The sequence below is a fragment of the Saccostrea echinata genome, unplaced genomic scaffold, assembly GCF_033153115.1.
Source record: "Saccostrea echinata isolate AGI-Se365-2 ecotype Australia unplaced genomic scaffold, CSIRO_AGI_Sech_v1 ptg000027l, whole genome shotgun sequence".
NCBI lineage: Eukaryota > Metazoa > Mollusca > Bivalvia > Ostreida > Ostreidae > Saccostrea > Saccostrea echinata.
This window is the reverse complement of record NW_026889776.1, coordinates 4246020-4260845: the sequence shown is the minus strand read 5'-3', so window position 1 is coordinate 4260845 and position 14826 is coordinate 4246020. Positions and strand designations below refer to the sequence as shown.

The window sequence follows — 14826 nt, the reverse complement described above, 5'->3', positions numbered from 1 at the left end:
GTCTATATCCCACGCAAGCTAAATTTTTCCTAATGAAGATCCCAGTATGCTTACATTTACATGTACAGTAACTAATGGTATGCCACTGTACATGAATATGCCCGAGTAAGCCATTTTATTATTCAACGAATGGAAAGAGTGGAATAATACAATGTTTCAGATGAAAGTTTACAGTTGTTGTTTATATATGATTGCCATCTTTTTACGCAATACAAAAGAATCGCCATTTCAAATTTGGACAAGTGATCTCGCAGCATCTTTCTTCTACAAAGAAAAAAATAATATACACAGACATGTACAAATATGCATGCGTATGTTATAATTATATTACATGTTATTATAACATTGATGAAAGTTTCTTTGCTTTTGATGGATTTTCACATTAGGAGCACAATCAGTGACTACATCTTTATAAAATACTCCACCCCATCATGGTGCTCATGATTTCAACAAACGTGATTCTACACAACCTGTAAATGCATCCAACTTAATATGATTCACCATGCTGTTCTTGAGAAGATTTTTCATAATTTATCCTATATTTAAATATATAACACTTGTATAATTTATCCCATGATTTAATATATAATATTTATATCGCAATGATGGCCAAACCCTAGCCTAGGTGTTACATTGAAGATTCATCCTATGTGGTACAATTGTATGAAGAAGCCTTCACAGAGATATGACGATTCATATCCTTTCTCTTTTTGACAATATGATTTAAAAGATTTTCCCATTGTTTGCTATGTAAAGCTTCGGTTGCTCATAGCTGCCTAACAGTTCCACGGGAGGTATTGATTCAATCAAATTTAAATTTTCCCTATCTGATACTTACATATACCTATAGATATAGTTAATCACCTCTGTGCTATTCTTAAAAATAGATTTTTGAAGATATTTCCAATATGACAATTTCATGTATAACTTTGATTGTACACTGTGGCCCAACCCTACACATCATCTTTGAACAAATTTAATTCTACACTACCTGCTGGTTGTCTCACTTATATGTAAATATAACTAAAGGTGACTTTGCAGTTTCAGAAAAGAATATTTTAACAAATTGTTTACAATTGAATCCAAAGTAAAAAAAAAAAAGGTGGGGGAAGGGGGGGGGGGGGTTCTTGACGAATCGGTTTTTATTTATTTATTTTTTTTTGTCTGATATAATTCAATGTAAAATTTGATTTTAGTTTGTTGTGTCTAAACCCTACCTCCAGGCCGTTTTATTCTGATTAGAATTAAATAGTTTGCACTATTTACTAAAGAATTTTCTTATTTGTCAAATGGAAAGTCAAGATAAGTTGTTTTTTTTTAAATCAAAAACAAAAAAATGTGAAAAAAAGCCATAATCAGAAAACGACAGAATCAATTTTGTGTATATTTCCAATAGCACATATATGCTGGTAATTTTAAAAGTAATTTAGAATATACATGTCAAGGAAGAGTAGTTCTTAACTCTTATTTTAAGAATTGGCATAGAAAAAAGGGGATGTAAGATGATAAAAAAATAACCTCATAAAAAATTGGTAATTTAATTTTTTGTAAATCTTTTGTTCCAGAAAAATATTAAGGAACTTACTGTAACCGTGACAATCTGAATCCCTTCTACACGGTGTAAAATCCTGAAAATAATAATAAAAAAAAAAATTCAGTAATCCTTTTAATGAACTTTTATTTTACGTTTTACCTTATAAAAGGTATATATATTCATATCACATTGTTCCACTATTTTCAATGTAAAAGATGAAGATAACGAACAGTGATCGATCTCAAAAAATCTATAAACAATTCAATTAAGAGGGCATAAAACACGGACCTTTGGAAATTTCTGAGGTGGAATCAAGTGCCTTTTTCTTAAAATAACTATTTTATACAAGTATAAACACATACAAAAAATTGTAAAAGTCTGGGTAGCCTAGGGCAAACCTCCCTGCGTATCTTCAAAACACACGCTTCATCATCTTCAGAGAGCACTGTTACCTTTAACAGAGAAGAACATTTGACGGTTTGAATTACCATATCTATATTGGATCCCAAAACTTCATAGAAATCCTCACAAAGATACATAGCGGGATCCAGTAAATGTTCTACCAAGCCTCTTTCTTTACTCCTAACTAAAATATTAACAGTAGTGAAGGAGAAACTTCAGGAGAACTGTGCAACAATATATTCGAGAAGTGATGAAATCTGATGTGGATATTCAAAAATTCCAAAGAACTTTAGGAAAATTTGAAATCACAAAATTTTACCAAAATCAACAATACAAAAACTTAAGACTTTTCAAGTTTATATACAACCATTCACCACGATAAATTTAAGTCAGGCTTTTTGATATCATTGACAAGTGCTTTTTTCAATAGAAATGGAACTCGTAAATTTACTTACCTTGTCATACGTCATTTGCAAAATTCTTTTGTTAAAAAAAATTCTGATTGTACACACAAGAACTCTAAAAGTGATATTAAAAAGATGCCATAGTTTCTGGTTGACAATATCTATGTGGTTTTCGAAGACAAGATCTTCCATCAATCTATTGGAATGTCTATAGGTACCAATTGCACCCCGTTTTTAGCAGACCTATTTTTGTTTTCATATGAAGCAGAATCTGTTCAAAATATTTCACATGAAAAGAAAAAAAAACACATTTTCCCTCGACTGGACATTTAGGCCACACCAATAAAATTTCTTGTTCTTCGGACAACTGATCCCCAAAAATTGGGGCGAGCGAGCGATTTGATAATTATAATAAGAATATTATTTATCAACATAATTTCCAGGCGAAGAAGTAAAATAACGGAGCGAGCGATAATATTTTGTTTTGGTTTTCCTTTACATTTCTGGAGTAAATCATTATGAAGTCTTTTCCAAGTTCCCTTATCATGTAAGACATTCAATACTCTATATTTATGCATAAACAAAACAGTCATAACAACATTGTTACCATGGTTTCTCACTTTAATTACATGATGACTTTACTCCATATGTAATAAAAACAAATTAAAAAAAATACATTGATTCTTTTTCATTTTTAGGGCATTTTACAACATTTGATACAAGTTCTTTAAATGTATTTCATAAAAGTACAAAATTATGTAAAAAAAAAAAATTTAATGATAATATAAAATATTAACTCTCCAATGCACGTCAAACATTTGGTGTTTCCAGGGGTCCATGTTTTTTGCACTGTTCATGATTTGTTTTGTCTACAACATTTATGAGATTTATCACTGTTTGTTATCTTCACCTTTTACATATACTTGAAAACTGTATTCACAAAATGTGATGTGATCAAGACTTTATAAAATCATACAAAACTGGCAGCAATTCCAGCAGCACTACTATTATCATTATTTTTCAGTATTTATGGATAATACCGGAAACTTAACATGGCCCCAAATTTTAATTCACATAAAAAAATCCCAGCCACAGTAGAACAGTCATTTACTATTTATCTTTTACAATTAATGCCAGCACTGATAAGGTATTGTTACATAGGAGTAAGTCACAAATATATATAATAAAATATAATAAACACAGAGTTTAGAAAAGCAAGGTTTAACATCAGATATAAAATGAGAAAATATCATGAAAAGCAAAACTTTTTTTTTATTCTAAAGTGTTGACTGATATATATTTTGAAATGAAGAATCAAAACTGTTTAAATTTTATGGGAAGCTACTTCGATGAATCAAGGAAGATGGATTCTTTGATTTCTTCTGGCTTGGAATTAATACATGTAATCAAGGAATTTGTTAAAGAATTTCCTGAGGTGGAAACCAATTATTCTATGGCTTCATGAAAATATTATCTACGTAAAGTTTGCATGCACTGTGGTTCAGCTGAAGACCTTCGTGAATGACTCTGATCCATACATGTCTGTACTATATGAACAATTCTCAGTTGTGAGTCAGAGACCAGTTTATTTTCACTGTAGAAATTCAGGAAATACCACCAAATCTTACTGGAGCTAGGGCTTTAACACTCAACATCCAAAGTAAATGAATCAAGTAGCTTAGAAGTCTCCCTAAAATAAAATAGATGCAGCCTTAATAAAAGTGTTTAACACATGGTTATTGAGAAAAAAAGCTAAAACGTATATTAACATCTTTATCTAGTCTAAATCCATTACACTTACATCCAGGCATCTCCATTTTTTATCTATGTCCATGGTGCTGACTAAACATAACATATCTGCTCTCCAATCCTCACTGTTCACCACGATGGAGTTATTAGGTTTACTTGTTCCTTAATCGTAAGTGAAAAGAAGTACGCTTAAAACAGTTTGTGCAACTGTGCATCATGGGAGTTAATGACCGCAATTTTTCGACAGATACCGTCAAATTAGTTCAGCATTAGCTCAATAGTCAATACAGTAACTGTTCAGAGTGTCAAGTGGACCCGAACCACAATTAGCTTACATATAGACTTATATAGTACAAACATGTTTTATGTTTTATTTTGTTTGAAACTTTTTTAAAGCATCATTTCTAAAATATTTTTAACGAAATGATAGAGCAATGTGTCAGATAAATATTCATATCCAAAAATAGGGGTGTTCTAAGTGGTAGTCCCTGGTTATTAATAAGCTTCTGACGTCATGTCCTCAAAATAGCTCTCGGTCGGCTTAAAAAGTGTAAACAAACCAAATTACCTCCAATTTCATACACATTTCTATGCATAAATTATGCTTGAAATGCACCATGATTCATAGTATTGTAAACTTTAGACATTAAACGTTTATTCTATACCCAAAATGTATCATAAACATGTCAGCTGTTTTTATTATTGTCAATGAAAGTGAGGCATGTGAATTTCCTACATGTGCTGCATTTCAGCTTGCTGGCCTTCACCTTTGAATTGTGGACCGAATCCAAGTGTCCTTTCTCGGCAAGTTGATCAATGTTGTCTCGGTTTTTGTCGACGCGTAAAATTTACTACTTAATTCCAAACGTAGACATCATCAAGTATCTAAAACAAAACGAAAAATGGGGCGGGAAAGGAACGAAAAATCCGGAAGAAGGAAATTTAAAATAATATTATTTTTTACGTTTCTTTAAAATACGAGCGTCAGGGTCCGACGAACAAGAAATTTTATTGGTGTGGCCTTAGATATATCAACGACACATTGTCAATTAACAATGATTATTTCCATTCTTATGTCTATACAATATATCCCGGTGAACTTGAAATAAAGGATATCACAGAGTCTGACACATCTGTTTCATATTTTGGATATTTTACTAGAAAAGATGCTAATGGTAGTCTAACAACCAAGCTTTATGATTAGCGTGATGACTATAACTTTTCAATCGTAAACTTCTCTTACTTATGCAGCAAAATAACTTCACCAACTACATACGGAGTTTACATGTATATCTCTCATTTGATTCTATAGGCAAGAACATGCTCTATGTTTGAACAATTTCTAAAATGAGATAAGTTATTGACATCTAATTAATGAAACAAGTATCAGTAATCACGTTTAAAGTCGTCATTTCGTAAGTTTTATGGTGGATACAATGACCATGTTAGCAAATACAATTTATCATTAATTCAAATGCTGACTGACAATTTTCTGTCTAATTCTTAGGCCATTATTTACACACTGAATTGTCGACGGATTTTTCCATTATTTTCTGATCATGACAAGGAGCACACGGCAGGTGTGACCAGTCGGCAGGGGCTGCTCATTTCTTCATAGCACCTGATGCCAACTCTATTGTTTTAGAGGTCCGTGTTTGCTCTGCTTCAAAATTTGTATTGTTTAATGGACTTTTGAGCTTGAATATTGTTCGTTATCTCCATATATTTCACGGTAAAGAGTCACACACACACACACACACACACACACACACACACACAAATAGAGAGAGAGAGAGAGAGAGAAAGATTCTTTTTAAATTATTTCCTCTCAACTTTTTAAGTAGTCATTAACCTCTTGGACGTTGCTTTTACGTACAAAATTATTGTTGTTTTAAACAAAGCAAATATACATTAAAGCATGAAATAGAATATTAATACTTACGAATATAGTACAAAATAACGCCAATATTAAAAACAGTCCAACGTTTTGCATTTTTCCTGAAATCTGTTGTTTCATATACAGATAGAGTGAACATTTTGGCATATCGCTCGCTTTTATAAGGGTTTTTTTAAGAATGTGAACTTTTTAACAAAGTATCAAGTCTGATTTCTATAAACTTCTCTTCTCAATTATGATGAATTTAATTATTCTGAACTTGTCAGTTAAGAATAACACATACTTGTCAACATCATGCATCTTTGCAGAATTTAAATTAGGGGTAAACGAAAAGTAATATCATAGACATTACGTAACACAAAATAAATATCAATTTAACAAGTCATCTTTTAACATATTTCATATTTCTGAAAAAAGCAAAGACCCCAGGGACAACATTGCTCACCCGAGCACTTTGGTTGGCGATATAAACAATATTCAGTTCAATATTAAAAAGTTAAAATATAAATTAAGCGATACAACCGTAACCAAAACCGATTATTTGAACAAATCAATAATTATGGCTTTTCTGGGTTTTTAAGAAGATTTTAAAAGTTTTTCCCTTATATTTTTTAAAATAAAACTTAACATATACATTACGACTGCACCCTACACCAGGGGGTCATGATTTTAACGAATGTGTATCTACATTTCCTGATGATTCTTCCGTACAAATATGACCCATCATTGCTTTTCTGTTCTAAGGAAGAAGATTGTTACATTTTCCCCTATCTATTCCTTTGTAAAAATTTGATTGCTTATTGCTGCTGACAGATCATGATAAGAAAAAACGTGAATCTACACTACCAAGGAATGTTTCAAAATAAATGTATTACTAATCATGGATGTGCAGGTTTTGAGAAAAAGATTCATCCTATACGGTATAAGTGTTCAATGGATCAATGGGTGGTTTTTAAATTAAGAAATACAAAGGGCAAAGAGACAGAGTGATAGCTGTATTTGTCCCCAACCTCTTTTGCGTAAGTATTATTATAAATGCAATACTCAAATGTGCATCAATTTATTCTTTTTATTTTATTGATGACCTTTGTCAAAATAAATATCTGTTCGGGAGAACTTTCAACGTAGAGCTTCATTGCACAACTCTGTAGTCATCAATTGCCTGCAAATGAACATTCTTTATTATTTAAAGTGAAGAAAGGATATTCAATTACCCTAGGAATTTCTAGCAAAATAAGAATCCATAATGCCTTAAAGCTCACAAATCTCATTGCCCTGATCGCTAATCGAAAAAAAAATGTTGGAAACTATTTTTTTGATTAAGCAAATACAGATCTTGAAGACAAAATCGAACATATTTATATTTTAGAGTCGGCAATGTTTCAGCCATATTTCGGCGGATATGTCAGTAGAAAAACAATGCAAAAATAACTTGCATAGTCTCTTAGGTACTGAGAATTTCTGATATTTGCTGATATTTTTATTGTTGTTACTGATAATTGCTGTTGTTTCGGATAATTACTGATATTTACTGTCGTTTTTACTGTGGGTTCTGATAATTATTGATATTTGCTGAGAGTTACTGTTGGTACTGAGAATTGCTGATAATTACTGAGAATATTTTTCTGAACTCATACATGTAGCGGTGATGTTGGACATGGAGATCGGTCCTTCGGATGGGACTGTTTAAACAGCGGTCTTCTGTCAAAGTAGGTGCTGGCACAAAAAGATTCCTCGGGGATCAAATAGTGCAGATTCACGAGAAAGATCCCTCTCTGCTCTTTGTTTATAGGTGCAAGGTACAGATCGAAATATGCAGGAGACAGATTGCCCATAAGTAAAAAATGCCGCCGAGTACATGTCAAAAGTTGAACACGGAAGATCCTGCCACTGATTTATGAACATATACATGCACACGTAAGTGCAGCGTACAGGTCGAAATTGGCAGCTTTTAATAGGAAAAACAATAATAGCGGCCCAATATGAGTGAAACGTTATCTAAAGAACACATGTAAAAAAAAAAAAAAATTAAAACTGTTCATTTTCAATGCCATATAAAATACTGCAGTTATTTTTTTTTTCCAGAAAATTCTTGATCCACCCCTCCAAAGTATTATATTAAGAGACTGGATCAAAGTAAGTCAAGATCGATACACCAACAACCCGTTCACACATTGTAATGTTTTGAACATTTTCTACCGTAACAGCATTACAGATTTTCATCGGAAACATGTAACAAGTAACCTTTACTTGTTAAAACACATACCGTATAATAATGTTTCTCAAATACATTGATCATGATTCCATTTGTGTCGTCAAAATTATTTTTAAAAAATAAAGATTTTTCATGGACTGTCAGTAAAAACAATCGATGGGAAAAAATAAATGTTCAATACACATAAAACCTCAGCGTAATTATTTCATATCCTTAGAAAAATTAACACAATTCATATATAATTTTTACTGAACATGACCAGACACATGCATTGTCCTTAAAATGAATAAAAGTACTCTTAGTGCTAATATTTTATATGTTTTAATTGTTGGATATCTTAAAACAGGCCAATTACACGAAGAAACTTAACCTTAAGTTTGTGAAAAAGGGGGGGGGGGACGCGCGATCTATTATCCTGAAATGACCTATTAGAACTTTTTCCAACAGAATTTGTTTCTGCAAATAGCGCTTCCTTAATCAATGATGTGTCTTATTTAGGACCGAGTGTCTTCAGTGGAAAAATATTTCGAAGATTTTTGCAGAAGGGTAGACATTTACATGTGTAAATGAGGACATACTGTACAAGTAGAATGCACATGGAAGTATTGTTGATTTATAAAGGAAAACAACAGATCTTAAATATTTTTATATAAAGGCTAGCGTCTTGCTGGAGTTAATTGAAACAAGCCAAGGATTATGCAAGGATTTGGCGTCTTTGAAACTTAAAAATGAAATCGTATTTTCACAATGTCATGTAACAAAGAGTCAGCATGTTTTATATCAGTATGAATTATTTCTAAATTAATTCACAGTCTATATATCCCTTATTTACAGTTACTGTGACTTATTTTCCTGTTGCACTTAGATTCATCAGAATATTAAAATAAGATTTGGTTTACATGAAAAAGTTCAAAATCCTGTTCAATTTACCACAAAAATAGTATTATTCATCCCAAATGTTACAAGTATATTTTATCTGATTACTGTTGAACACAGTAACGGGGTCTTAGGACTTTTAAGGGTATTGTACACAAATGGAAGCGCTGTGATATACACTGTACGGTAGCGAGAAAATAACATAATAGGTGTCACTGCTGTATATATACATGTATGACATGGCGAGTGAGAGAGAAGGGCACTCGGCGGCCGGGACTCGCCAGATCGGCCGGGACTCGCCGGATATCAATAACAGTCAGCTACGCAACAATGAAGTGACAGGTGGATTAAAAAGTGTATCTCTCTCTCTCTCTCTCTCTCTCTCTCTCTCTCTCTCTCTCTGTTATATATCTCACTTTCGTTCATTTGCGAAAAAAGAACAGAAAGACAACAATTACATGAAAAAAATAAAGAATTTAAATGTATCAAAGTATGATGTTACATGTATCGACACGATACTTGTAATCTAGAACGTTTAAGCTAAAATTGTAGGGGGGGAAATTACATGTGTACTTCTAATTTTATAATTCTGGCTAAGCTTGATGGGTAAAACTCATAATTAAGAATGCCTTTTTACAGAAGAAATAAATTCGTTACATATAGACAGGTAGATAAATGAATGAAAAAAAAAAATGTTTATCCTTGTAACAGTCTAGGTACTTCGAGGTATAGGTGCAGTAATTTAGTTTTAAGTAAACAAGGGTCCAGGATGTATAAAATATGCACTGTCAACTTCATATTTTTGTGGTTCTAATCCTTTTATTTTCCTCGAGATTGGGTACATGTTATTGTGCATTCTACATTTAAGGCTGAAAAAGGAGGGGGGGGGGGATAAGCAGAATTCGTAACAAGAATATTATTTATTTATTTGTAAGAGGGTGATAGGAATGCATTTTTTCGGTTTTAAAATGCTTGTCAATATAATCCAACATTACATCTGAGAAATGTTTTATTAGTTAGATATATTTAATTAAGATCAAGGTATAGACTCAAGGAAAACGTAATAGTTTAAGAATAATGCCGGGACCAGCACACATCTGTTGCATGTTATGGACTAATTGGAAGGAAATTTTTGAATTCTTTTCTAAAAACAATTTACATCAGGCACCGTTGTGATTAGTGAAAATAAATACTTATAATTTGTACATATTAATTTTCTAAGACTTGGAAGTAGTCTTGAATATCTTCAAAATGAAAAAAAAAATAAATAGATCGGGATATTGTCTTTTTCTCTACATTTATTTCTGTAACCGTAGTTCTTTCAGTTGTAAGCATTAGATATAAATAACATCCTCTGTTCTTTGTTTTTTTTTTAATTTAAATTAAAAAAAATTTGTTTAAAACGCCCGTGGGAAGCGAGAAAGAGGGACCGACTTCCAAATAATTTTACAGCAATACTTCCATCAGACTCCTTTATACGGTAATGTGTGTGTGTCTTCTAAAAACGTCCTGTAAACTTTTTTTCGTTTTGTATTTATTATTATTTTTTTTTATTAAGTAATTCTTTATTTATTTAATTTCTATTTTTTTTTTTGGGGGGGGGGGGGGGCAAGAAATTCTGAAACCGCTTTCAACAAAACTTTATGTATAACAACTACTGTATCGAAAAAAATGAGTACAAGCTTTAAAGGATTATTTTTTTAATTACATGTACATGTATAACTATTATTGAAACAGCTAGAGTTTAAAAGGTCTTTAAAAGTTTCATCTACCAGTTATTTTTTTTCCTGAAGTTATGTTTTAAAACAAGCATTCTGAGAGTATTGCATTAGCAATACTAGTCCCCTACCGGCAAGTGTAATCTGGTTCCCGTTAAGAATTGAAAATGCCATAATTCCGTCAAAAATCAATGAAGCGGGCGACAAGAAAAATTGATCTATAACTAATCAAGGTAAAGTCACATACTAAAATTCAGCTCAATATCTGAAATCATTTAGAAGAAAATTGCGGAAAACCCTTAGAAATTGAAAAGGCCGTAATTCCGTCAAAAATCAATGAAGCGGAACGAAATGCAAACTTGGTCTGTAACTCATCAAGATACACTCACGTACCAAAAATCAGCTCAATATCTGCAAGCGTTTAGGAAAAAAGTGCGGAAAACCAAATGGGACAGACTGACATACGGACGGACAGACTCAGAGGAAACCTATAGTCCCCTCCGGTTTCACCGGTAGGGGACTAATAAGAACGATTCCTAACGATTTTTAACGGATTTCCTTTTTCATTCTTCCTTTCAAACCAATTCCCCTCCATTTTTAGTCATTGTTAGGCTTGTTTTGCATCTTCTGGGTTCAGAAAAAAAATATTCTCAGTAATTATCAGCAATTCTCAGTACCAACAGTAACTCTCAGCAAATATCAATAATTATCAGAACCCACAGTAAAAACGACAGTAAATATCAGTAATTATCAGTAACAACAGTAAAAATATCAGCAAATATCAGAAATTCTCAGCACCAACAGTATAATATCAGTAAATATCAGGAATTATCAGTAAAAAGTGGCACTATCAGTAATTATTTAGGCCAGTAGTGATAACTTCTAAATTAACCTTTCATATCAACAATAAGCAAACAAATTTTCCAATATTTAGTAAATTATACAAAAAGCATAAATTATTATTTATGTCTCAGATTCCACTTCTCGAAATTCCGTAAAAACTATCAACATTACTTGGACCTTCCGTCTAGATTTTAAGTACTTTTTTATTTGATTAAAAGCAATTGTCCCGATATCTTTGGATTTTTTTAACGTTTGATATATTGTTTATTGATTTCATAAAAACATTTTTAGATTAAATTCGCTTGTAGAAATATTTCTCAAAGATTTAGCGATTTTATAAAAAGAAAATAAGACAATTTCTTGACAATAACTAGTATTCAATTTAAGATACGAATATCTGAACATTTGAAACAATCTATCTTAATTTCTAAATCTATTTAAGTTAAACAAATCAGTACTCATGCTGGTTGTAACGTGACTGGTGTCACAGGTGGTGACAAATCACGTCTCAACCTGGACTCGAACCCAGGGTCTTTGGCGTACCGTGCCAGAGCTCTAACCACTGAGCTATTGAGACCTGATATATTGACTGACTTTCACGCACCTGTGAACCCAGTGACATATTCCCCCTCTTTGTAGAAATTCGTCCTCGAATTCTAGGAGTTAAGGAAAAGCTGTAAGGCATGTTCCTAGGGAATAGTGGGTATTTGTACTTTGGGCGCCAAATGTTAGATACCGGAGTTATTCGTGATTCTAATGGCAATTATTCTTCTAACGTGGTACTTTGTCGAAATCAGACGGATCTTAACGGTTTTGTCTCGACATGAGAATGTTAAACTCGGAGACGCGTAAGGATTGCTATATGCTTCCTCGGTTTTATGACTTCATAGATACCCTGTATGGAGCGAAGTTTTTCAGCAAATTCGACCTACGAACAGGCTATTGGCAGGTGGAAATTGAGGAGAAATATCGGCACAAAACAGCATTCTCGGTAGGTAATTTAGGTTTTTATGAGTGCAACAGAATGAGTTTTGGATTAACTAATGTTCCTGCAACTTTCCAAGGGTTGATGGAGAAGTGCAATGGGGATATGCATTTGAAAGAATGTCTGATCTTTTTGGATGATGTAATCATATTTTCAAAAACTTTTGAAGAACTTTTGTGCTAGACTGAAAAATGAATTTACAAAATTAGCTAAGCATGGATTAAAATTGAAACCATCAAAATGTGAATTATTTAAAATTTGTATTACTTATTTAGGCCATGTTATTTCAGAAAAAGTAATTCAAACTGATCCTTGGATTTGTGGGATACTATCGGCGGTTCATACAACATTTTGCCAAGATAGTAGCTCCACTGAACACCCTACTTCAAGGACATGGTACAACTAAGAAACAGAAGAGGAAAAAGAACTGAAATACACCAGTAAAGTGGTAGTTGACGAAGAAAGAAGAAGAAGAATTCCAGACTGTAAAAAGCAAGCTTCTAGAACCCCCTAAACTTGGATTTGCAAATTACAAATTACCATTCATTTTACATACAGATGCTAGAAGTTTTGGATTAGGGACTGTTCTCTACCAGGTCCAGCAAGGTACGAAAAGAGTGATAGCTTATGCCAGCAGAGAATTGAGGCCAAGCGAGCGGAACTATTCAGCTCACAAACTGGAGTTCTTGGCACTCAAATGGGCGGTCAGTAATAATTTTCACGACTACCTCGATGGTACTTCTTTTCAAGTGATCACTGACAATAACCCCCTTACATATGTGCTCTCTAAAGCCAAGCTCGATGCTACCAGCCAAAGGTGGGTTGCTGCTTTAGCAGGATATGATTTTACAAAAGCATACAGACCTGGTCAGCAGAACAGTGATGCAGATGGGTTATCAAGGAAGCCAGAGCTTTTCTCTGATGCCATTAAGGCCACAGGCCAGTCTGTATTGTGTGGTGTTCCTTACTGCCAGACTATTATAGATGACTCTTTACCAAATTCTGCTTCTTTTGAGACTATAAAATCCCAATATCTATGCGACATTAACTGGAGAAAAGAACAATAGGAGGACAAGTATCTAGCAAGAGTTATAGAGCTGAAGAACAAGGATTTTATCCAAATAGAGTGAACATGAAAAACGAAGATTAATCAGTCCAGAGATTATTTTAAGGAAAGAAGGAAACTTTATCTGAAAGATGGAATTCTCTACAGGAAAGCAATTATTGACAAAGAGGTAAGTCAGCTGATGATCCCTGAGGTGTATCGAGAAATAGCTTTTCAAGGAATTTACAGAGATACAGGTCATCCTGGAAAAGAGAAAACTTTTTGGTTAGCAAGTCAAAGATATTTCTGGCCAGGGTTAGAAAGGGGGATAACTTAGAAGATAGAAAATTGACCTAGATGCATAAGACGCAAAACTCAAGCAAAGCCTTTTGCTGAGTTAGTCCATATTGAGACCACACATCCAATAGAATTGGTGTGTATTGACTTTTTGAGTCTTGAGAAAAGTACAGGAGGGACCGAGGATATTTTGGTTATAACTGACCATTATACGCGCTTTGCACAGGCCATACGATGCCGTAACAAGAAAGCTACTGTGACAGCTAAAGCCCTTTATGAGAATATCTTCCTTCTTTATGGATTATGGATTCATTATGGATTTCCATAAAAACTGCACAATGATAAAGGCAAGAAATTAATTTTGAGTCCAAAGTTATAAAAGAACTGTGTTAGCTGTAAGGTATTAGAAAAAGTCGTACCATATCATATCATCCTATGGGTAATAGATCTGCAGAGAGGTTTAACGAAACTATCTTGAAGATGCTGGGTACCCTGGATCCCAAACAGAAGGCAGGCTGGAAACAGGCTGTTGCTCCTTTAGTTCAAGCATATAACGCTACCAAGAGTAATGCAAAAGGTTTTTCACCACATTTCTTGATATTTGGCTGGAATCCAAGATTACCCCTTGATACCTTCCTCGGCCTTGATCCAGGAAATAAGGCAGATATCAATCCCAGGGGATACGGGGAAAAACTTCAACAAAGGATGAAGCCAGTATATGCCATTGCATCTGAGGAGGCAAGAAAAGCAGGAATTAAAAAACAAAGAAAGGTATGATGCCAAAGTGAAAGAGACAAAGTTAGAGCCAGGAGATAGAGTTTTTGTTAGAAATGTTGGTTTAAAGGGTAAGAAAAATTTAGC

General features: G+C 33.2%; 2 long non-coding RNA genes across 2 annotated transcripts in view; both read right to left on the bottom strand.

The window, feature by feature from the left end:
• Window positions 1–14826, bottom strand: part of LOC133193316 (uncharacterized) — a 44867-nt gene that overhangs the window by 14538 nt on the left and 15503 nt on the right. The gene's annotated exons all lie outside the window — the stretch shown is intronic.
• LOC133193079 (uncharacterized) lies at window positions 223–1911 on the bottom strand. Its single transcript, XR_009721882.1, has 3 exons — window positions 1897–1911; window positions 1586–1628; window positions 223–264 (listed from the first exon to the last, which is right to left on the bottom strand). It is a non-coding gene; the product is annotated as an uncharacterized LOC133193079 (long non-coding RNA).